This window comes from Myotis lucifugus, unplaced genomic scaffold (assembly GCF_000147115.1).
Source record: "Myotis lucifugus unplaced genomic scaffold, Myoluc2.0 scaffold_16, whole genome shotgun sequence".
NCBI classification, from domain to species: Eukaryota; Metazoa; Chordata; class Mammalia; order Chiroptera; family Vespertilionidae; genus Myotis; species Myotis lucifugus.
Genome location: NW_005871064.1, coordinates 975,487 through 985,626, shown reverse-complemented (window position 1 = coordinate 985,626; position 10,140 = coordinate 975,487).

Here is a 10,140-nt window from a genome sequence, read left to right as displayed (position 1 = left end):
GGATTAAGGGGGAGGGAGGGATAAATAGGTGGAACACAGAGGATTTTCAGGGCAGTGAAATTCTTCTGTATATAACTGTAATGGTGGATACATGTCATATGTATTTGCTCATTCTATCAAGGGGACACACCAAGTAAACAAATATAAGTAAGTTATACAGTATGTTAGAGGTGATATTTAAAAAAAGGAAACAAGACAGGATAAGGAGGGTATGAGATTCTTCTTCTTTTATTTTTAAGGTATCTTCTATTGATTTTTTACAGAGAAGAAGGGAGAGGGATAGAGAGTGAGAAACATCGATGAGAGAGGTTGATCAGCTGCCTCCTGCACGCTCCCCACTGGGGATGTGCCAGCAACCAAGGTACATGCCCCTGACCAGAATCGAACCTGGGACCCTTGAGTCTGCAGGCCGAAGCTCTATCCACTGAGCCAAACCAGTTCAGCGAGATTCTTCTTTTTTACTACTACATAGTAAAAACGCCTGGGGCATGGTATAGTTTTAAATAGGGTGGTCAAATCAGCAAATGACAAGTGCTGGCAAGGATGTGGAGAAAAGGGAACCCTTGTGCACTGCTGGTGGGAACGCAGACTGGTACAGCCATTATGGAAAACAGTATGGAGTTTCCTCAGATAAATATGACACTGCCATTTGACCCAGTGATCCCACTTCTAGGAATACACCCAAAGAATCCCAAAACACTAATCAGAAAGAATGTATGCATTCCTGTGTTCATAGCAGCGCAATTTACAATAGCGAAGATCTGGAAACAGCCCAAGTGCCCATCAGTAGAGGAGTGGATAAAAAGCTGTGATACATTTATACCATGGAGTACTATGCAGCAGTAAGAAAGAAGAATCTCTTACCCTCTGAGACAGCATGGAGGGACCTGGAGAGCATCATGCTAAGTGAAATAAGTCAGTCAGAGAAAGACAAGTATCACATGATCGCACTCATATGTGGAATCTAAGTAACACAATAAACTGATGAACAGAGTGGATCCAGACACATGGAAGCATGAACAGAGTGCAAAATATTGGAGAGAAGGCAGGGGAGGGTGAGTGGGTTGGAGGTAATCAACCAAAGACCTTGTATGCAGATATGCATAACCCATGGACACAGACAACAGGGTGGTAAGGGACTGGAGCGAGGGGGGGGCGGAGGGGGGGCTGGAGGGGGACAATGGGGAAAAAAGGGAACATATGTAATACTTTCAACAACAAAGATTAAAAAAAAAAAGATAGTGGGTGAGGGTATGGACTGCAGAAACCTGGGGCATGATACAGTTTTAAATAGGGTGGTCAGGGTAGGCTTAACTGAGAAGATAATATCTGAGCAACAGTTGGAGGTTAAGGAGTTAGCCAAGTGGAAATTTGGGGGAAGAATGTTCCAGAAAGAGCATTACATCTAGGGCAAAGGTCTAAGTTGGGAGCTGCTCATGCAAAGCTTTGTAGTCCATTTTAAGGACTTTAGTTTTACTCTGCGTGAAATGAGAAGTCATTACTGTTTTTTGTTGTTGTTTTGTTTTAAAGGCAAGACCACAAGACTATTTATTTATTTATTTTTGTTAATCCTCACCTGAGGATTTTTTTCCATTGATGTTTAGAGAGAGTGGAAGGAAGGAGGAGAGACAGAGAGAGAGAGAAACAATGTGAAGGAGACACATCGATTGGTTGCCTCCTGCACCCAGACCAGCATTGGGGATTGAGCCTGCAACCAAAATTGAACCTGGGGACCGGGCCGATGCCCTATCCGCTGAGCCAAACCAGGTAGTGCCCATTGCTGGGTTTTAAGCAAAGAAGCGATATTTTCAAAGGCATTGAGATTTTTTACTGTAGGAAGCACGAATAGGAGCAGGGTCATAAGGAGCTGTAACGTCTGGATATTTTGTGTGTGTGTGTGTGTGTGTGTGTGTGTGTGGCCGGATATGAAGAGTCAGGACATTTTTTGAAGACAGTGCCAACTGACTCCAAGGTTTCGACCTGAGCAACCAGGTAATGCCATCAATAAGGAGAGCTGTGGGCAGAGCAAGTCTGGGGTGAATATTGCTAGGGTTTCATGATCTTTGTTCTGGCCTCTGTTGTGGCTTCAATCCAAAGGCCTCTTCTCTGATTTGATGTTTCTCAAGATCTTACTGCCAGTCTTCTTCTTCAGTGTTGCAACCCTCTTAGTCCTTAGCTTAATTTTTCAGGTACCTACCCCAGCCAATGTAGCTCAGTGGGTGAGTGTTGACCTAGGAACCTGGAGGTCATGATTTGATTCCGGGTCAGGGCATATGCCTGGGTTGCCAGCTCAATCTCCAGTGTGGGGCATCCGATCAATGATTCTCTCTCATCGTTGATATTTCTTATCTCTCTCTCTCTCTCTCTCTGAAATCAATCAAAATATATTAAAGATATATATGTGTAAAAAAAATAAAAAATTTATTTTCAGGTGCCCTATTGCTTGGTTTCTCTTACTTAGACCATAATTTGTAAATCTCTTTGCTAAATATTCTCCCTCAAGACACTGGTCCTTGAGGGAATATGAAGGACTCACTCCTACTGGGAAAAAACCAAACCTCCTAATACTTTCATTCTTTCTCTTAACATTTTTTTCATAAAATTAATTTTTTATTAAAAACCTTTCTTACTGTTATATTTTACAACAATTGAACTTTTAGAAGCAAATTTGATGCTCACTTTGCAATATTGGAGGGTTACTTGCTCTAGGTATAAAGATTATGGGAGCATTTCTTCTTCCAGTTTTTAGCAGAGTATTTGAATGTTGATTGGGAAAAACTCTTCTTAAGGATAAAGGTGAAATATACTTTCCATGTCAGTCCAATCTCTGACTTCTTTATTTTGGGTCATGTGTAGGAATTGTTGAGTTGACAGCCGATAGAATGCGGTTTGAACTATGCCAACTGTCCATGAAGACCTGGGTTGAAACTATTATTGTATTCAGGTCCCTGCGTGATTGTGATAGAGGAACTGGTCCCTGTGGTTGGGTTTGCACTAAAGTCATTGCGCAGCAAAACTTCCCCCAGGCTACATTTTTTATGTTTCATTTTCAGGCTGTTGGTGCCACAGGAGCAATTAAAATTCATGAATAATGTCTGTTTCCCCCTTGATAAATAATGTGGATGGCCTGCAGTCTGTTAATATTCATGGCAAGGGACCTAACAGGCTATTGTGTTAGGAACAGTGTGGATGCAAATTGTAAACATTTATCATCTCCAAAGTTTCAGGCGATTTTCAAAGCAATGTCAATTGAAACAGATGCTCTAAACTCCCCAAATAAAACAGTCGTTAGATGATTTCTCCACATTCCCCACAAACATTTGTCTCCTAGTAACTTCTATTTATTATGTCAAATAATATTGTAAAATCTACTAGACAGTGAACAATAATGGATAAAAAGTTTAATGTAATGCCCTCTAACATGGATTTCCTCTTTCTTTAGATGCTACGAACGATTATTAAAGCATATCAATAACACTTCCTATATGTTGGAATATAGTAATAAGTTCCCTCTGCATGTTTATTAGAAGGTAAGATAAATACATGCTAGTGAAAATTTCCCAATGTATTTATCTACAGTCTCCAAATTTTGCAATTGATATTATCTTCACTCATGAAAATCACTGATCATAATAGGAAAGTTCAAAGAATTGAAAGTCTTAATATTGAACTCATATTTTGCCAAGAGGGGGAAATTCTTTAAGAATTATGTCTCCTGCCCTAGCTGGTTTGGCTTAGTGGATAGAGTGTCGGCCTGTGGACTGAAGGACCCTGGGTTTGATTTCTGTCAAAGGCACATGCCTGGCTCAATCCCCAGTAGGGGGCATGCAGGAGGCAGCCAATCAATGTTTCTCACATCATTGATGTTTCTATCTCTCTCTCCCTCTCCCTGCCTCTCTGAAATCAATAAAAATAAAAATAAGATGCTCATTTTCGGTTTTTTGATAGGAAATATTTTGTGAGTTAATTAGGAAAGACTTCATGGAGGAAGTGAAATGAGGTGAAGATGTAGGGGAGGCGAACTCTAAGTAGGTGAAAAGAAGGGGGAAGGCAGTACTTTGGTGAGAAACACCCCAAGGCAAAAGAGAAGCTGGCCTTGGAGTAGTGGTAGAATTGGAGGTGAGCAGAAACGTTTGATTAAAGTGAAAGATGGATATATGGTAATAATAGGAAGAAAAGCGAAAAAGGCCATTTAGATTCTATTATTTACTGTTGGGAGGTTGGTTTCTTGTGTACAGCGACTCAGATCATACAGAAATCAAATCCCAGCTCTACCACCTACAAACAATATGTTGTCCAGTGATTTAATATCTTTAAGCCTCAGTTTCCCTTCTACCCAACAGAGATTATATCGACCAAGCAGAGTTTTGAGGGCTGCACGAAATAACATTTTCCTTGTCCCATTAGCTGTCATCTCCTCTCTAGTAAATGTGTGGGTGCCGGAGGCTACAGTAAGGGCTTGTGAAGAGGAAAATGACATCATTTAAAGGGATGGATATGGTGTCTCGGGAATATTAATTTGTGATGGTGTGCAGGATGAATCGAGAAAGGAGAGCATGAGTGTGTTGGGGGTGAGGGAAACCAGGAAAATGAGCTCATTTGACCACACACAAAGACGCAGGGGCCTGAGTTAACCACTCGGGCTATGGCCAAGCCTATAGAAGTGATGAATTCAGGAGGGAGGGATGGAGGGATTTGGTGAACACAGAGCCAAATGTAGGGAATGAAATCCGGAAGAAAAATTTACGAATTTCAGGATGAAGAAAAAAGCATCAAATTAGTAGAAGAAAGTACGAAGCAAAATCCTCTAATGAACATTGGTTTTTTGTTTTGTTTTGTTTTGTTTTGCTTTGTCGCCTGGCGGCGTAACCCACTCTTTCCTTTGGATTAGCTGCTCTCTTTGATGACATGTCTTTTATCTGGCTTGGTGATATGGTCCCAATTATTATTTTGTGTGTGTGTGTGTGTGTGTGTGTGTGTGTGTATGTATGTATATATGCATTAGAATGTGAAATGGGACTTGTTCTATTGCCTTGAACTTTTGGCCAAAGCCCAAAGCTGAGGATAATTGATAACAAGTATCCTTACAGTCATTTTCAAGGCAGAGCTTAAGACACTGTCCCACAATATTTACCGTGGGGCAAAAAGAAAAATAGACAAGGAACCTAGTTATCCCCATTACCACCAGGGACAGTCTATGAAGACATTTCTCAGACAGGATTACGTAAAGAGGATTTATAGGGGTATCTGTGCTTTTTGGCCTAGACCCTGGTGCCTGATGCTAGAGCGGTCCACAGTGTATATGGCAGATGAAGGCAACAGTGGGCACAGGCCTCACTTTCCCATTCGGGTAAAGGTATGTGGATTTTCCTTGCAGTGATTGGGGTGGGGCAGGGAGAATAGAAGACCAGACCGTTGCCACCTGCTCCTCCCCACATCCCTGAGTTATAGAAAGGCCTGGGCTTACGGGAGAGAGAAGCACTGACTTGCTCTGGATCAAACTGGGCTTTTTAATGACTGCTCCTGAAGTGGGTCCACTCTCTGAATGTGACAGGAAAGCCATGGTTCTGCCTGGATCATGGCTAAGGGCCGAGAATGGAGACCTGATGAAGCTTGAAGGCAGTGGCGGGGGAAAGTCAAGCTGCCTCATCTTTGCACTCTACCTATCCATCCTGTTTCATAGTCACTCCTAAATGCATCGATCGTGTTGGGGAAAAATACATCAAATGTTATCTGAAGTCATCCCTGAGTGGTGCCCTTTCGTGTCTTCTTTATTACAATTATTTGTATTTTTCAAAATTTCCAAATAAAATTTCAGAAAGACAAAAAAGAAAGATGGACAGGAGCCCTAGCTGGTTTGGCTCAGTGGATGGAACCTCGGTCTGCAGACTGAATGGTCCCGGGTTTGATTCCGGTCAAGGGCACATGCCTGGGTTGTAGGCTCGGTCCCCAGTGGGGGGCATGCAGGAGGCAGCCAATCAATGATTCCCTCTCATCATTGATGTTTCTATCTCTCTCTTCCTCTCTGAAATCAATAAAAATATATTTTTAAAAAAGGAAGATGGAGAGGAAAGAATGGATCAAGAGAAAGAATCAAGATCAAAATTTAAAAGGAATCATCCCCTATGTAGTCTAATGAGCTGCACAGTATATTTGTATTTCTGTTGAAATGCCTTTTCATTTTCATGACACCACACTACTGCTGACCCTGCCACCTCCCTCTTGGGAGACTGCAGGGAACTCATAATTGATATATTTTTCTCCTATGAACCACCACACCACTGACAGGATTGTCTTCCCGAAATCTGTTCTCTCCTGACCTTTTCATTGCTTCCCAACTGTCCCAAACAACGCCCCAGCTTGGAGCAGGCCGGTTTCTTCAGTGTCTTCAAAGGGCTAAGTTTAACCCTACTTGTGCTCTTGCTAATTTCCAACATCCAAAGCAACCTTTCAGTCTATTCAAACTATATAAGTCTTTCCGGGAGCTCACCTTGATTCCCACCCCTTCACTAATCTCAGATAAAAAGAAGCACTTGTCTTGGGAGTTGGTTACATGTCAGAATTCTCCCCTATTTCATACATGTAAATTGAATACAGGCTTGCAAACTCCACGACTGATGGCACACGCAGTGTACTTTTGTATGTTTACCCCCATTGCCACATACTACATTGTTTAGTACATAATAGTCTCAGAAAATATTGTCAAATTTAAGTAGTTATCATGAAACTACTTAGTCTGTTAATTCATTACTAAAACTACTAGGATTCTGGCACTTAAAATAGCCATTGGTTCCTTTCTGGATTCTGGTAAACTTTCTAAATAATCTTTTCTCTCTTTTCACCTATGATATATGGTCATATGAGAGTAATTTGACATCAAGCTATCTAAAATGTAGATCAAAGAAAACAACCCGTATTTAAATCCAATCGAATGTGCAATGCAAAGAAACACTTCCACATTTCTGTCATTTAAACATTACTTTTGAGCTTCCGAACAAGGGTTATTAAAAATAAACCATTTTCAACCTTCTCCCTACTCCCACCACCTGGGAGCACTTTTTTTTTCTTGACCTTTCTGAACAGATCCCAGGAAATAAAACAGAGGCTCATACTTGTTTTCGTCACAGTTAGATTTTTTTATTTGTAAGTAAATTTACCCTGACTCCGCACAAGCCAAGAATTAAAATGCAAATGAGAGAGATTGGACATAGTCAAAGGTCAAGCATCCTCTCACGTCTACAGAAGGACCATGTCCAATGGGACTGACAAACACGAAAGAGTTCTGTGAGCGGTGTTTGTCCGAAGGCCATGATAGAGTGTGTTGCATTTGATTTGACCTCATTAGCAAACACAGTACTGAGCACAGTACTGATCACGGTTTAGTTTTTGAAAGTTTTTTTTTTAACTCCTTACTTCACCTCGCATAGAAACCCACCAACACCTTTTCTTTAATCCCCACCCCCTCTTTCACGGCAACCCCCAACTCTATTGTTCTTGGCAGCAGCAAAGCTGTAGTGTAGACCAGCCTGTCTGCTGGGGTAAGCTCAGGGGAGAAGCCGGTGTCTCTGGAAGGCCCTGAAACCCAGGGGCAATTGGGCTCTTCCAGCCCCAACCCCTGACTCTTCAGCCTGGTTTCACCTCCCAGAGTCACACCCTTCCTCCTCCCGCACCCCTTTCTTAAATATATAACTCTAGGCTTGGGCGTTTCCCTACCATGGGGTTGGCAGGCCGCAGAGGTGCAAGCGGGCTGTTCCTGCTGAAGGCAGAGGCAGAGGTATGCTCGCAGCTGGAACTCAGAACTCATTTCCCCTTAGACACCGTAGAAGCCACGGTGGATTGTTAGGTAGGTTCTAGAGTACATTTAGAACTTCAGGTCAGGTAGGTGAGTCAAATGGATTTGTGTGAGTTCTTTGGGGCACCTACCTACTCATTTTAAGATGGTTTCCTTAGGAAAATGGTGCTGAGTTGTAATCAGTTAACCATACATTCTTCGTGTGGAGGGAGCCTCCAGGGTATAGGTCTAAATTCATTGCTGAGAATCCAGAAAGGTGTGGGTCCCTTTGAAGGGCTCAGCCCATGATACACCAACTCCAGGCCCCAGACTTCTGAGCTATTGGAGAAACCAGGAGCCCCCATAGCGTGAGCACCCACGAGGGAAATAACAGACCGAGCGGGGAGAGAGTGCAAGGAATTGGGTGCAAGGACGGTGGCCTGGGCAGAAGGAGGGGCTCAGGGCTGGTAGGGTTGAAGGTCTGTTGGCCCAGGCCCTAGAGATTTTAACGGTGTTATACTGTTAAGCTAGTTTCTATAGACTTGTGCCAGAGTCGTTGGCAGGAGGGTTGTGATAAAAAGCAAGTGGAACAAAGAACTGTATATTTAGAGTTCTCTATGAAATGGAAGCCAGGGGTAGAGTTATCTTGTGGCCTAAAAATAGAGAACATCACCAATGTGTGTGTGTGTGGGATTCCACTGCTCAGTTGGAACAAAATAAATGTGTAGCTATCGCCAAGGCCACACCGACCTGGTGATAACAGGAGGCGCGACAGTAGCAGCAGGGAAAGCAAGATCCCTTTTGAAATGATGAAAGGCTGGAAGCCACCATGAAGTAGGAGAAAGAATGGTCACAGCCATTTATGGATCTGTGTGGGGTCCTATGGGAAGAGAACGAGGTTCTGGGGCAATGGGCTGCAGAGATTGTGCTGGAGGGGTCCGATCTGGATTTATTAAATACTTATTGCTTTGTCCTGGGGAAACGAGACTGCTTTTCTACATCCCTTGGTGTTTACTACAGCATCGTGCATAATAAAGTAGCTCTGAATAAATGTCACTGACAGCCTCAGCAAATAAAGTTAAACAAAATGGAATAAAACAAAATAAACATATTGAGGTATAGACGAAAGGTAAGCAAGTATCACGCACTGCAGTATGGGAGACGCCCTGTGTAAAATTGGGAAGCTGAGCTTGGCCCTGTTGTTTATTATTATAACTGTTGAGGGTGTCCATTCAGTCCTTGCCTTCAGAGGCACTCAATGGAATTACGAAGAAAAACCAGCCTTTACTGTGATCGTTTGATGTTTATTTTGTGGCCTTTAAAAGTGGCCTGCTCGCGATCTGAGCCTTCTCCCCTAACTGAGGGTGTGGTGGGGAATAACGAGGAGGATGAGTTGCTGGCAAAACCTCAATGGTGACGATAGCGATTGGTGGTGGTGGTGGTGGGTAGGAAGGAATTTTTGATGAGAGGCACAAACCATTGACTCTTACAGCCAGAAGAAGCCCTCCCAGGCATTGGGAGTGGAGTGTGGCCGCAGAAATTGGCCCTTCTAAAAAAAAAAATTCAGCCAATATCTTACATTTTGGCATGAGTTGGGGGTGGGGATGGAGGACTTCCTTGCTCTAGTCTATATAATGGGCAAAAATGTATGCAACCAAAGTTCTTAGATGTCAAATGATCTTACTCATGTAAAGTGCCCATTAGTTATCCTTTGATTTAACAAATATTTATTGAAGTCCTATTATGTGCCTAGATTGTCAGCCCGCTGGAGGCACTGGAGATGGCCTCAAGTTTTTATGCTTTTATAATGAAAGGGACTTAGAATCTCTCATTCATTTTATTTTATTCCTTGGGGCCTCTTTTTTTGGAATTTTTCAAAGTGGTAGCAGAAGGAAGGTGTAGCTCTTTTTTCTTAGATCCCAGAACTGCTGGCAGACATGTGCTTTGCCTCCTGGAGTGCCCTGAGAGAGTGAGCCCTAACTACAGGCAGTAGCCCAGTGGAAAAGTAGAGCATGAAGAGGGAAAGAGAGACGGGGCAGGACAGAGAGGAAGTCCTGATGATTTTAGACTGTAGTCATGAAGTCTTTGCAAACCCTACTTTGCTCACTAGTTTGTCCCCTCAGGTCAAAAATCTGGGAGTTATTCTAGACTCCTTCCTTCCCATCACCCCTGACAGTCAATGATAATCAACAAGTCCTCATGATGTTCCCCTAAATATTCCTTAAACCCATTTCCTCCTTCCCATTTTTATCATCATTATCTTAGGACAGACCTTCATGAACGCTTGCCTGGGGTTTTGCAATGGCCTTCTACCTGGGTTTCTTCCAGCTTCATTCTTGTTAAATCCATCCTCCACATAGCAGCTATAA